This window comes from Abramis brama (assembly GCF_963993115.1).
Source record: "Abramis brama genome assembly, chromosome: 13".
Lineage (NCBI taxonomy): Eukaryota > Metazoa > Chordata > Actinopteri > Cypriniformes > Leuciscidae > Abramis > Abramis brama.
The window spans coordinates 3,527,761-3,539,847 of NC_139975.1; the positions used below are offsets into that span (position 1 = coordinate 3,527,761).

The window sequence follows — 12,087 nt, forward strand, 5'->3', positions numbered from 1 at the left end:
CAGCTCTTCAACAGGTGAGCTCTTCAACAGGTGAGCTCTTCAACAGGTCAGCTCTTCAACAGGTGAGCTCTTCAACAGGTCAGCTCTTCAACAGGTCAGCTCTTCAACAGGTGAGCTCTTCAACAGGTGAGCTCTTCAACAGGTCAGCTCTTCAACAGGTGAGCTCTTCAACAGGTGAGCTCTTCAACAGGTGAGCTCTTCAACAGGTCAGCTCTTCAACAGGTCAGCTCTTCAACAGGTCAGCTCTTCAACAGGTGAGCTCTTCAACAGGTCAGCTCTTCAACAGGTCAGCTCTTCAACAGGTCAGCTCTTCAACAGGTGAGCTCTTCAACAGGTGAGCTCTTCAACAGGTCAGCTCTTCAACAGGTCAGCTCTTCAACAGGTGAGCTCTTCAACAGGTCAGCTCTTCAACAGGTGAGCTCTTCAACAGGTCAGCTCTTCAACAGGTGAGCTCTTCAATGGAGCAATGGATGCCAACACTGGATTATTTATTTTTTTACTGTAACTGTATACAGTCAATTCTTCTGTTGTTTTGTATGTAGACCACTGTATGTACAACTTTGTGTTGGTTGGGATGTACACTGTGTACACTGTTTTTGTGGGAAAAATAAAATATATTTGTTACCGTGTTTTTGTGTGTTCTGAGTATAAAAACAATATTCTCAAATATTTTACAACACACTTATGTCTGTAGAAAGTGTAACACTGAACAAAAAAAAAGGCCTACGTCATTATGATGAATGGAGAAGAAGTGTTTTACACTCATCATAGTGTTTTACATTGAGCACATCAGTGTTCAACTGGTTCTTATAAATGTCTATTCATATGATGGTTTGTGTGTGTCATTTGAAAACAAAATACCATTTTGAGAAGAAATAACATTGTTTTGAATGTAAAGTTTCATTTTGCAGGAGAATTGAGGGGTTTTGCCCATTGTGTGTGTGTTTTTTGATTTGTGTGTAGAGTTCTGAGAATATGAGGCATGCTTTCAGAAAATGTGTGTAAACAATCGAGAAAAACTGTAACATCATATATTTTTGTTATATTTCAGAATATATTTCAAAATGATAAATATAAGTGACCAACAATGCAAATATATTTCATAAGTGACCAACAATGCAAACATATATTTTCGACACTTTACGTAAAATATATTTCAATATTTTTTTTTTCTGTATGGGTGGAGGTGGAAAGTGTTTGGTCACCACCCACATGACCAAACGTCTCTTTTGGAAGCCATGCGTGCCGGATGTGAGGACACGGCTGCCAGGGATGGATGAGGCACTCCAGAAGGTTCTTCCTCAGGTGCATGGCAAGAGAGAACATTAGATGTGATGTTGATGAAAACCTGTGGCCTGATGCTAAAGAGAGGCAGGATTAGCCCCTCAATTATTTGTTCGAATTACAGTATGTACTTTTAGTTTCTACCTTTTTTTTTCTCATTACTGTAATTCCGTAAATTACTACAGACTATTGAAGCAAACTGCTAATTTTAATTTACCTTAAAGAATTGTTATGTTCTAAAAAATTAAATAAATCATGTGAAAGAATGTCACTGAAGTCACTGAAATTGTTCAAACTGTAAAGATGAAAAGTTTGTATTTTCTGTATTGGTGTTTGATGCTAGTGTTTTTACTCTCAGTGTGTTCTGAGTGACAGTGTGTGTTATCTCAGTGAGGGTTGTGCAGTGTTTGAGCCATGTGTTCAGAGTTGTGTTGCCTGGAGTGAGTTTTGCAGGTGATGTGAACTGTTTAGCTCAGGTGACTGTTGGTAGTGCAGACTGTAGTTAGAGTTTTGCACATGTAGCTCCAGTTGTGCTCACTGTCGTTTAGCAATCGAAAAAAACTGTAATAGAAAATGAGAAAAGCTCCACCACTGGATGGTTGATATTGTTTATAAGGGATTTTTTTTTTTTTTTTACATTTTTATCAAGTTTAAGACTTTGATTTAATAATCTGAACAAACAACTTATGAAATCATAGCAATAGTTAGCAAATTGTATGTTAGCAAACACAGATATTACAACTTACCTCCACTGTCCACTAGAGGACGCCATTGCATTGCGTTTAGCCTCATTGTGACTTTTGAAAGCTGTGTATTATGGGACCAAACTTCCCGGAACTTCTTTCTCAAATATCAATGATTATGCATGAGCCATGTTGCATACTTGAATACTTCACCTCATACTTCTGTGGTGAAATGGCTGGATTAGGGCTGTCTATTGATGTGACGTAAAAGGAACCAATTATCAGTGACATTCAGCCTCCGGGGTGTGATGATGGGAACTGTGGGAACAGGAACCAGATGTAATTAGTGGCCCTGTGTTATTATGGTCTGTTGTGAGAATGACAACAGCGATGCTGAACTTGAAAGCTGTTTCCTATCGATTTACACGCCTGGCACTCTTGTGTTCAGGCCAAGACGAGACGTGCTGCAACACACAGCCCACTGCTCGCAAGCAGAATAAACTGCATAAAGTCTTTAGCAGAGGTGGACGAAGTACACAACTTCCTTACTTGAGTAAAAGTATAGATACTACTGGTCAAATATTACTCCGTTACAAGTAAAAGTTGTAAAGACCTATTTTTACTTAAGTAAAAGTACAGAAGTACTCGTTTTTAAAAATACTTAAGTATCAAAAGTAAAAAGTAAATGTCAGTGCATTGTTTTATTATTGTTGCATTGTTGTATGTAATACTTAAATTACCGTATGCCTCTGAATCTACGCCTGCCTACCTACCATCATATCAATATCAAATTTATTTCTAGAACACAGTTCCAGTAGTGGGACTGAATGTGAGATTGAATAAGTCACTCAATAACGTCCACAATGGTTTCCGACACCCAAATGGCTGTTCCCTCAAATATTGCCCTATTTAAAGTTTTTTGGCTTTTAGTATGAATATGTTAACCTTACTGTTATCTATGAGCTAGTGTGCTCCAAAAAAGTGACAAAATTCGCATTTAGAAAACCAAACCCAACGTTGAAAATGAAAATCAGGTTTATGTCAGAATCCAATGTCAGATTGACGTTGATCTCCAACGTTGGACAGACGTTGTATTGTGGTTGAAAATGAAAATCAGGTTGACGTCAGAAACCAACATCAGTCGGGTTCTGACATCAACCCGACTTTTATTTTCAATCAATATCCAACGTCAATCTGACGTCGGGTTCTGATGTCAATCAGATGCAGGGTTCTGATGTCAATCCGACTTTCATTTCCAACCAAAATGCAACCCCTGCAACCAAAATCATCCACTGACTGATGTTACTTTCTACTCAAGGACCTTGACAGAATTGTAGTGGAGTAAAAAGTATGATATTTGTCTTTCAAATGTAGTGAAGTTAAAGTAAAAAGTTTCCAGAAAAAATAATACTCAAGTAAAGTACAGATACTCAAAAAGTGTACTTAAGTACAGTACTCAAGTAAATGTACTTTGTTACTGTCCACCTCTGGTCTTTACATTATAGTCAAATAATCAAATGCAGTGGGTTTTTTTTTTAAAAAACATACAACGATATATGCTACAAATACTGTATACAATAATATTTGCATTACAATAATGATAGACATGCAATGCAAAAAAGGAATATTTTCCTCAATATTTTGTCTTGTTTTTCAGTAAAATATCTTAACATTTCTTAAATCAAATACACTTGAGAAAAAGAAAAAAAGACTTAATATGAATATGATAATTCAGAAAGTTTTTTTTTGTGTGTAATTTTTTACAAAAAAAAAAAAAAAAAAAACCTACAATTTTTTTTTTAAATGGAAATTGTAAATTTTTCTTTTTCGAAAAATGTCTTTCCTTAGATATTGCTTCTTGACACGCATGCCTTTAACTGCAAGTGCGTTCTGTTCACGCCATGTCATAATTACCGTAATTATTAGATTTCAACGTTCACATCCTTGTAATTACAGCTTGTAAGCTGGATTTTTTTGAGAACTCCAATTGTACCATTTGAGCCCTTCATATTCATTTAGGCATTGATAGTGTCGCCATAGAAATACATCATTCCCAGTCTGAGGACGTAAAGAACGGCAAGTGTTGTCATCACAAAATTATGTTAATTACGACATGGCGTGAAAACAGCATGAGACAAATTACTGAGGACTAACACTTATTATGATTATTCAGTACTGTTCATCTGTAGGAATGCAAGTTAAATGTCCTCGCCTTATTCATCTCTTTCCCCAATAATTTTATCTAATAAAAGGCAAAACGCCCACAGATAAAGTGTAAAAATATACTTTTATCACCACCAATAAAAAAAAATAAAAAAAATCTAATTATAAAAAATAATAATGAAAATATAATAGTAAAACAGTTGACCTACATTTTTTAAAAATAAGTCAACATATTACAATCAACAATCAGCATAACCCTCTCATGCATGAATTATGTAAACCTCAGTCAGGATTTTTTTTTATTATTTTTTTTATGTGTTTTTATTGCTGCTTCGACATGAAAAACAATATCTGAACTTTTTTTAAACGCATTTTTCAAAGAGATTTTCAGATGTCCTCTTGAGTGGACAGTTTACATTTTTGGTTAAACATTAACCAAACATTAAACATAACACAGTAATAACACAGTGTATTTAACAAACCAGTGAATAAAATGTAATAAAAATTGTGAAAACTATAAAATATATACAAAAAATGTATTATTGCAAACGCAATTTAGTTGTTTCCCATTTCACCAGCAGATGGAGAAGAACTTCATACAAGTTGAACGTTGTCTTTGATGAAATCACATCCTCATGTTCTGACAAAAGATCTGTGGAAACCCAACTCATGTAGAAAATGCTCGCGCTCCCTCCAGTCGACCAGAGTATGTCGAATTACCCTTATTAGCTGATAATTCTGATTATCTTCACAATGGACACATTTCCACCATAGCTCTCCTCTATGAGAAAACCTCAGACTGAAATCTACATTGATCTATCAATGTTTTCTGTGGAAAAACTAGTGATCAGGTATTTTTTTCAGTCTCATCTGAAATAAGCAGTGTTTTGGGTAACGCATTACAAGTAATGTGGATTGCATATTCAGATTACTTTTTTGATGTAACAAGTAAAGAAACGCATTAAAAGTGATGTGCATTGTGCAATCAGATTACTTTTTGATGTAACAAGTAAAGTAACACATTACAAGTCACACGCATTACATAATCAGATTACTTTTTGATGTTACAAGTAACACATTACAAGTAACATGCATTAAGTAATCCGATTACTTTTTGATGTAACAAGTAAAGTAACACATTAAAAGTAACATGCATTGTGTAATCAGATTACTTTTTGATGTAACGAGTTAAGTAACACACTACAAGTAATGTGCATTACATAATCATATTACTTTCTGATATAACGTGTAAAGTAACGCATTGCAAGTGCATTACGTAATCAGATTACTTTTCTAAAGTTGCGAGTAACGCATTACAAATAATGTGCATTACATAATCAGATTGCTTTTTAGATGTACTGAGTAACGTATTACATGTGCATTAAGTAATCCGATTACTTTTTGATGTAACGAGTATAGTAACACATTAAAAGTAACGTGCATTAAGTAATCAGATTACTTTCTGATGTAACGTGTAAAGTAACGCATTGCAAGTGCATTACGTAATCAGATTACTTTTCTAATGTTGCGAGTAACACATTGCAAGTAATGTGCATTACCTAATCAGATTACTCTTTAGATATACAGAGTAACGCATTACAAGTAATGTGCATTACCTAATCAGATTACCTTCTGATATAACGAGTAAAGTAGCGCATTGCAAGTGCATTACGTAATCAGATTACTTTTCTAAAGTTGCGAGTAACGCATTACAAATAATGTGCATTACATAATCAGATAGCTTTTTAGATGTACTGAGTAACACATTAAAAGTAACATGCATTAAGTAATCAGATTACTTTTTGATGTAACGGGTCAAGTAATGCATTACAAGTAACTTGCATTACATGTAACTTGCATTACATAATCAGATTACATTTTGATGTAACAAGTAAAGTGACGCACTATAAGTAACATGCATTACGTAATCAGATTACTTTTGGATGTAACGAGTAAAGTAACACATTACAACAGCATTGCAGAGTTTTCAAGAACAACAGTTACAGTATGAATTGTAGCTGGAATATAGCCAGTGATGCATGATGTCCTATTTAGTGTACAGATGATTAATCAAAATTTCTTCCCAATCTAAAATCTATTAGTGGAAAATTTGTTATGACTCGATTCTACAACATTTTTTTTTTAACCTGCAAAAGTCTCCTAGGATATAAGGAATGGATGGATATTCCAGAGCAACTTGGCATTTATTGCTGGCTGTCGGCCATCTTGGTTTGGAGAAAAAAAAAAAATTTCCACATACAACGGTTTGCCACTTTGTAACAATGTATAGGATGATGCACTATTTTCACTGTTAGAGATTGATGTGCAACTATGTCATTAAAACCCATGCATATGCAATCAAATGCATTTTGAATAGCGGTCCACTGTAGTGACCTCTATGCATGAAAGAGTTAAATAATAAAGGTCAACAAAACTTTTCTTGGAAACATGTTTAGAGTATTCTTGTTCAGTTCACACAAAATTATAATAATTAGATCTCACTGTGAAGCCAGATTTTCCAGCAGGATAAACTGTTAGAGATTGCCTGGAAAATGACACTTCAATGAGGCTGTGTGCTTCACTGAATCATGTCATTACACTGCACACAGATGGTGAGGGACACATTCATGCTCAAGACTGACAGAAATGCGCTTTGCTAAAGGGAACGACACTATTAGTGCTTGTATCTATAGGGTCAGTCAGTGATTTGAACAAATCCTAAGTATTAAACTTTGACAGGTATTTGCACCGTATCTCATAAATCTCACACACAGAGAGGCCTGAGCCACACATCAGAGAGAGATCTGAGGATGCCCCTTATGGGAATTATAATTAAAAAAGTAATTGTGTGCACATCCCACCTTCTGGCAGGTGCAGGACAAAAATAACTAACAAAGTGAAATAAATGTGATGTCCGCAACACTGCTCTTTGGTCCCATATTTAATAAAAAATGCAACGTTTTGACCCTGCTGGGTCTTCTTCAGGCAAATGGTGGACACATTAGATGAAGGGATATATATAGGTCTTACAATCAACTAACCCACCCTGCGATATCAATTAGTTTAATTAGCTAATAGCCCCACACATTACTCAATTAACCCACACATCTCAAAAAAGGGGCCATTCAAATCTCAATATCCCCAAAAGAGTACATAACATAACTATCCACTGAAGAAAAAATATATATATATTTATTTTTATTTTTTTATTTTTTCTTCTGTGGATAGTTATGTTATGTACTCTTTTGGGGATATTGAGATTTGAATGGCCCCTTTTTTAATTGAGTAATGTGTGGGGCTATTAGCTAATTAAACTAATTGATATCACAGGGTGGGTCAGTTGATTGTAAGACCTATATATATCCCTTCATCTAATGTGTCCACCATTTGCCTGAAGAAGACCCAGCAGGGTCGAAAGGTTGCATTTTTTATTAAATATGGGACCAAAGAGCAGTGTTGCGGACATCACATTTATTTCACCTTATGGAAATTAACTATGGTTTTACTACAACTCCCCCCCCCCCAAAAAAAAAACATGGTAACCACAAATTAACTATGGTTTTACTACAAATAAAAACCCCAAAAACATGGTTACCACAAATTAACCATGGTTTTACTACACTAACCATAGTTTAATCATGGAATTTGTAGTAAAACATGGTTATACAAATGGTAATCAATCTGCAAAAAAAAAAAAAAAAACATGGTTACTACACTTTTACCACAATAAAACTATGGTTAAAGCAACACTAAGGAAAATGTTTTACCTTAAAATAATGTTTCCAAAATCGTATCAGTGGTTCATCAAGTCGTAACAGGGTGAACGGCACTTCTGGATTCGCTCAGCCCTATATCTGCTATAACCACACTATGCAAGTTTGCCAAAACGGGGAGCGTTTCTGTAGTTCGAATGAGACATAAGAAAACTACAAATTTGACTTGCTTTACGTCAAGCGTTACAATAGTCATTATTTAGCTTTTCTTCGTTTCTGATGTCGCAATACATCATACTTTCATGAAATCATGCATCATACTCTACCTTGTCTGTGGACATCGTTCATTCCAAAGCCGGTGCTGGATAAACGGCGAGCGTGTGTGCGACGATAGGCTGCGGGTGGCGAAATTATTTACGACAGCGGTAATGGACAATTCCGCTTCCAACCTGTAGGGGGACAGAAGAGGAAAAGTTCCTTAGTGTTGCTTTAATTTTCGCAAGGGTTTTTACTCTGGCCTTTAAGTCTTAGCAACTGTATAGCAACCACTCAGCATCCAAGCAATAGTTTAGGAGAAAACCCGACTCATTTCCGGATCTGTTTTCTCTCTGTGCAACAGGGGAACACAACTTTCTGTGACGTGTCTTTAAATGCAGTTTAAATCAAATTAGGTCTCAAATGAACCTCGAACCCCAGACAAGTCTGCAGTCACCGTCCCATACATGGACAAAATATTCCCCTCTCTCACTGCAGTAATCAGACTAAATGTCATTTATCATAGTCAAATACAAAATAATTTTTCTTGGCAATCACAAGCATGTATATAAAAAGCATAACCTGTTAAATTATCCGTGATATTTTTGCAGGAGCCTGAGTTCATGAGATCTCTCTCTCTTTCTCCCTTTTACAAATGTATTCACGCATCATGAATAACGAACGTGACTCCACTCACAATTACACATAATGATGCGACATACAGTCCTGAATCAACGTGGTCTGTCGTATATTTATGTGTATAAAGGTTTGTAGAGCTTGATTTCACTTTATTTCATTGATTAAAACTGATTCTTTGGTTTTGAACACATTCATTTGTAGGTGCATTGTGGGGATGGATTTTGTTTTCTGGCTGTAAATAACATGGAGTAAAAAAAAAATCTTAATGTGTTATTCTTACTCAAAAATTGGGTAAAACTATGTTCTTGTACTCCAGTGTTTATCCTTAAAGCGTAACTCTCGCCAAAATTGAACCTAGGCTATTTTTGTGAATCTACCAGAGTAAAATTTTCGTGTAAAAGCATAATTAGAATGGAAACGCCACTTTTAAGATTGACCGTATTTTCGTTTTCGGTCAAAATGCCTTGTGAATGGGAGTGCTTGGGGCACGACTATGATAGCATCAAAATCGCTATTTTTAAAACACTAAGAAGACTCGACACAACATGAAACTGTGCTGGAAGTATCACCAGGGGCTCTACACATGAACTCCAGCATTGAGAACATTGTTTGTGTACACAGAGTTTACTATAAAGAAAGGTTTTGTACGACTCACTTTATCAGTTAGTGTTTCCTGTGGCTGGAATTTAGTCAGTCAAAAGTAGTCGATCTCCGAATGCAACGTAATGAACTGACTCCATATGAGGAAATATCATGAACTTGTAATTTCAATGATAACTTAGATAAAAAATTATCTGTGAATTTATATGGAAACAAGCTTTAGGAGCTTTTCCACAAACAGTGTTCTCAGTGCTGGAGTTCATGTGTAGAGCCCCTGGTGATACTTCCAGCACAGTTTCATGTTGTGTCGAGTCTTCTTAGTGTTTTAAAAATAGTGATTTTGATGCTATCATAGTCGTGCCCCATTCACTCCCATTCAAAAGGCAATTTGACCGAAAACGAAAATACGGTCAATCTTGAAAGTGGCGTTTCTATTCTAATTATGCTTTTACACGAAAGTTTGACTCGGGTTGATCAACAAAAAGAGCCTAGGTTAAATTTTGGCGAGAGTTACCCTTTAAAATATTGCTAATAATCTCAGAGTTATTCTGTTTTCTTCATATAAATCAGTGCAGATTTGACAGCAGAAAGACTAAAAGACTTCTAAAAGTCTAAACTATTAATCAGACGACAGACGGTTTTGTTCATATTGATAATTTAGAAGCCTTTGAAATATGTGTGTCAGATATGATACAGAAATTTTCCCTGGTATTTTAAAACAGAAGAGTACAGTGAACTTTTAAAACAATCGCATCTGTGTGACCTTTGTGAGTCTGAGTCACAGTGTAATTTAGGCTTTGAGAGAGGTTGTTATTAATGAATGGAGCAGTTAAACACTGTATTAAAGCTGACAGCAAAGCCTGGTTTCACAAGTGAAAAGAACATTTGCACAGAAGTCGAAAAGGCACAGCAGCCAAAAATGAGCCATTTGAATGTAAGTGTCAGAGAAAGGGAGTAAAATGGTCGTGTAAAACGAAATGATTCATATTCTAAGGCACCATTCTTTTTATTTATTTTTATTTCATACAATTATAAAATATAAAATCACTTCTTTAAAATTGCAGTTTCTTTTGCTACATTTCTGTAAACACATTATGACCTAAGACTTTTCGCTCTGAAGTGTTGCTGCACCTCATTAGAACACAATGTTCAGAATCTGAATCGAGAACGTGAGCGAGAGTTTTGATCCAATGAGAAAATCAGCATGAGAAAGTCGATTCGTCTGGCTGGAGAATCTGTGTCTGACACACACACACACACACACACACACACACACACACACGCGCACACACACATAGCCTACAAACAACGCTATATAAATAAAGGTGGCTTGACGCATACGCACACACAAACACACACACGTTGCAACACAGACACATGTACACATGCACACACACACACACACACACACACACACACACACACACACACACACATGTATGCACACACAGACACACACACACTGACACACACACAGACACACATCCCAACACAGGGAGTGCTTCAGACACTCTCCTCCAGATGGTTCAGGAGTGGGCCGTGGACACACACATCAGCGCGGAGAGACAGAGAGAGAGATGAAGGCATGGAGGAACGGAGAGAGGCAGTGGAGGAGTGAATAATATAAGATCAGGGACATTTCACAAAGCAAACTTTTTTTTTTTTACCAGAAATAAAAAAGCTAGAAATAAAACACCCAGACATGCACAATTAAAATAAACTCACAAATGATGTCCAAACATAAACACACAAATGAACAATCTACAATCAGTCTCCTATAGACATGTACACCTGCATACAAACACATCATTTCCATTTTCCCTGCCGCTCTTTCTGCCATTTTTCCCATTAATTCATGCCTCCCTTCCATTTTCCCCATCAGTCTGGCAGGTCGTGCTCCATACATCCCATAATCGCAGTATGAGTGTATATCTCCAGCCTCAGGTCCCAGCACACGCATCAGGGATCACTTCTCACGGGATGATGGACGGATTTCCGGCAGCTCATTCCCTCTCTGCTCCTGCATACATCAGTATTCACTGGGAAACATCAAATATAAGAGCGACAGAGTGAAAACTCATCCAACGGGTGTTAAAAATGATAAGTTTACCCAAGAAATCACCATTATCCATAAAACAGACCACATAACTAATCAAAATAAAATAAGGTTATGATTATAGCAGCACCATGGGAAGTGACAAAATTATTACATGATTGTTTTACAGTGCAGTGATGGCAGATCAGATGCAGTGATATTACATGTTTTATTTTTAATTTCAATAACGTTTTGATAGTGTCTCAGAAATGTACTTGATGTCTGATGAGTTAAATTAAGACAATTATCTTTTGCATAATATCTTAATACCTGAGGGTGCGACTAAAGGAAAACTTTTATTTCAGCCTTTGGCTTTAATGCTTAACACTGTAATTAATTTGTTTACATGAAAGAACATGATTATTCTTTTCAAACGGTTTTCAATCTGTCTTGAATTTATACTTCAAAAAGGTTGAACCAAGAATCATACTTTGTACAAACAGTGAACAGAAAGCTAATAAACAAATCCAAAGAACAATGTGATTTTTTTAATATATTTTTTTTGTCTTTCCTGCAATAAGATGCACTCCTATAAAAAGACTGATGAAAGCACAGCTAAATATAAATCCAGGAGTAATTGTTCGTAGTTAACAGTGGTAACCGAAGCCAAGATGAGATGCATTGCTGAGGCTGGAAGAACAGGGAGTCCAGCCAG

At 36.0% G+C, this 12,087-nt stretch overlaps 1 protein-coding gene across 1 annotated transcript in view; it reads right to left on the bottom strand.

Moving 5' to 3' along the window:
• Window positions 1-2,252, bottom strand: part of trim35-27 (tripartite motif containing 35-27) — a 14,153-nt gene extending 11,901 nt beyond the window's left edge. Inside the window, exon 1 of the mRNA XM_084132491.1 lies at window positions 2,181-2,252. The gene's annotated coding sequence lies outside the window, so the exon portion shown is untranslated. The remainder of the gene's footprint in view (window positions 1-2,180) is intronic.
• Between the last annotated feature and the right edge of the window lie 9,835 nt (window positions 2,253-12,087).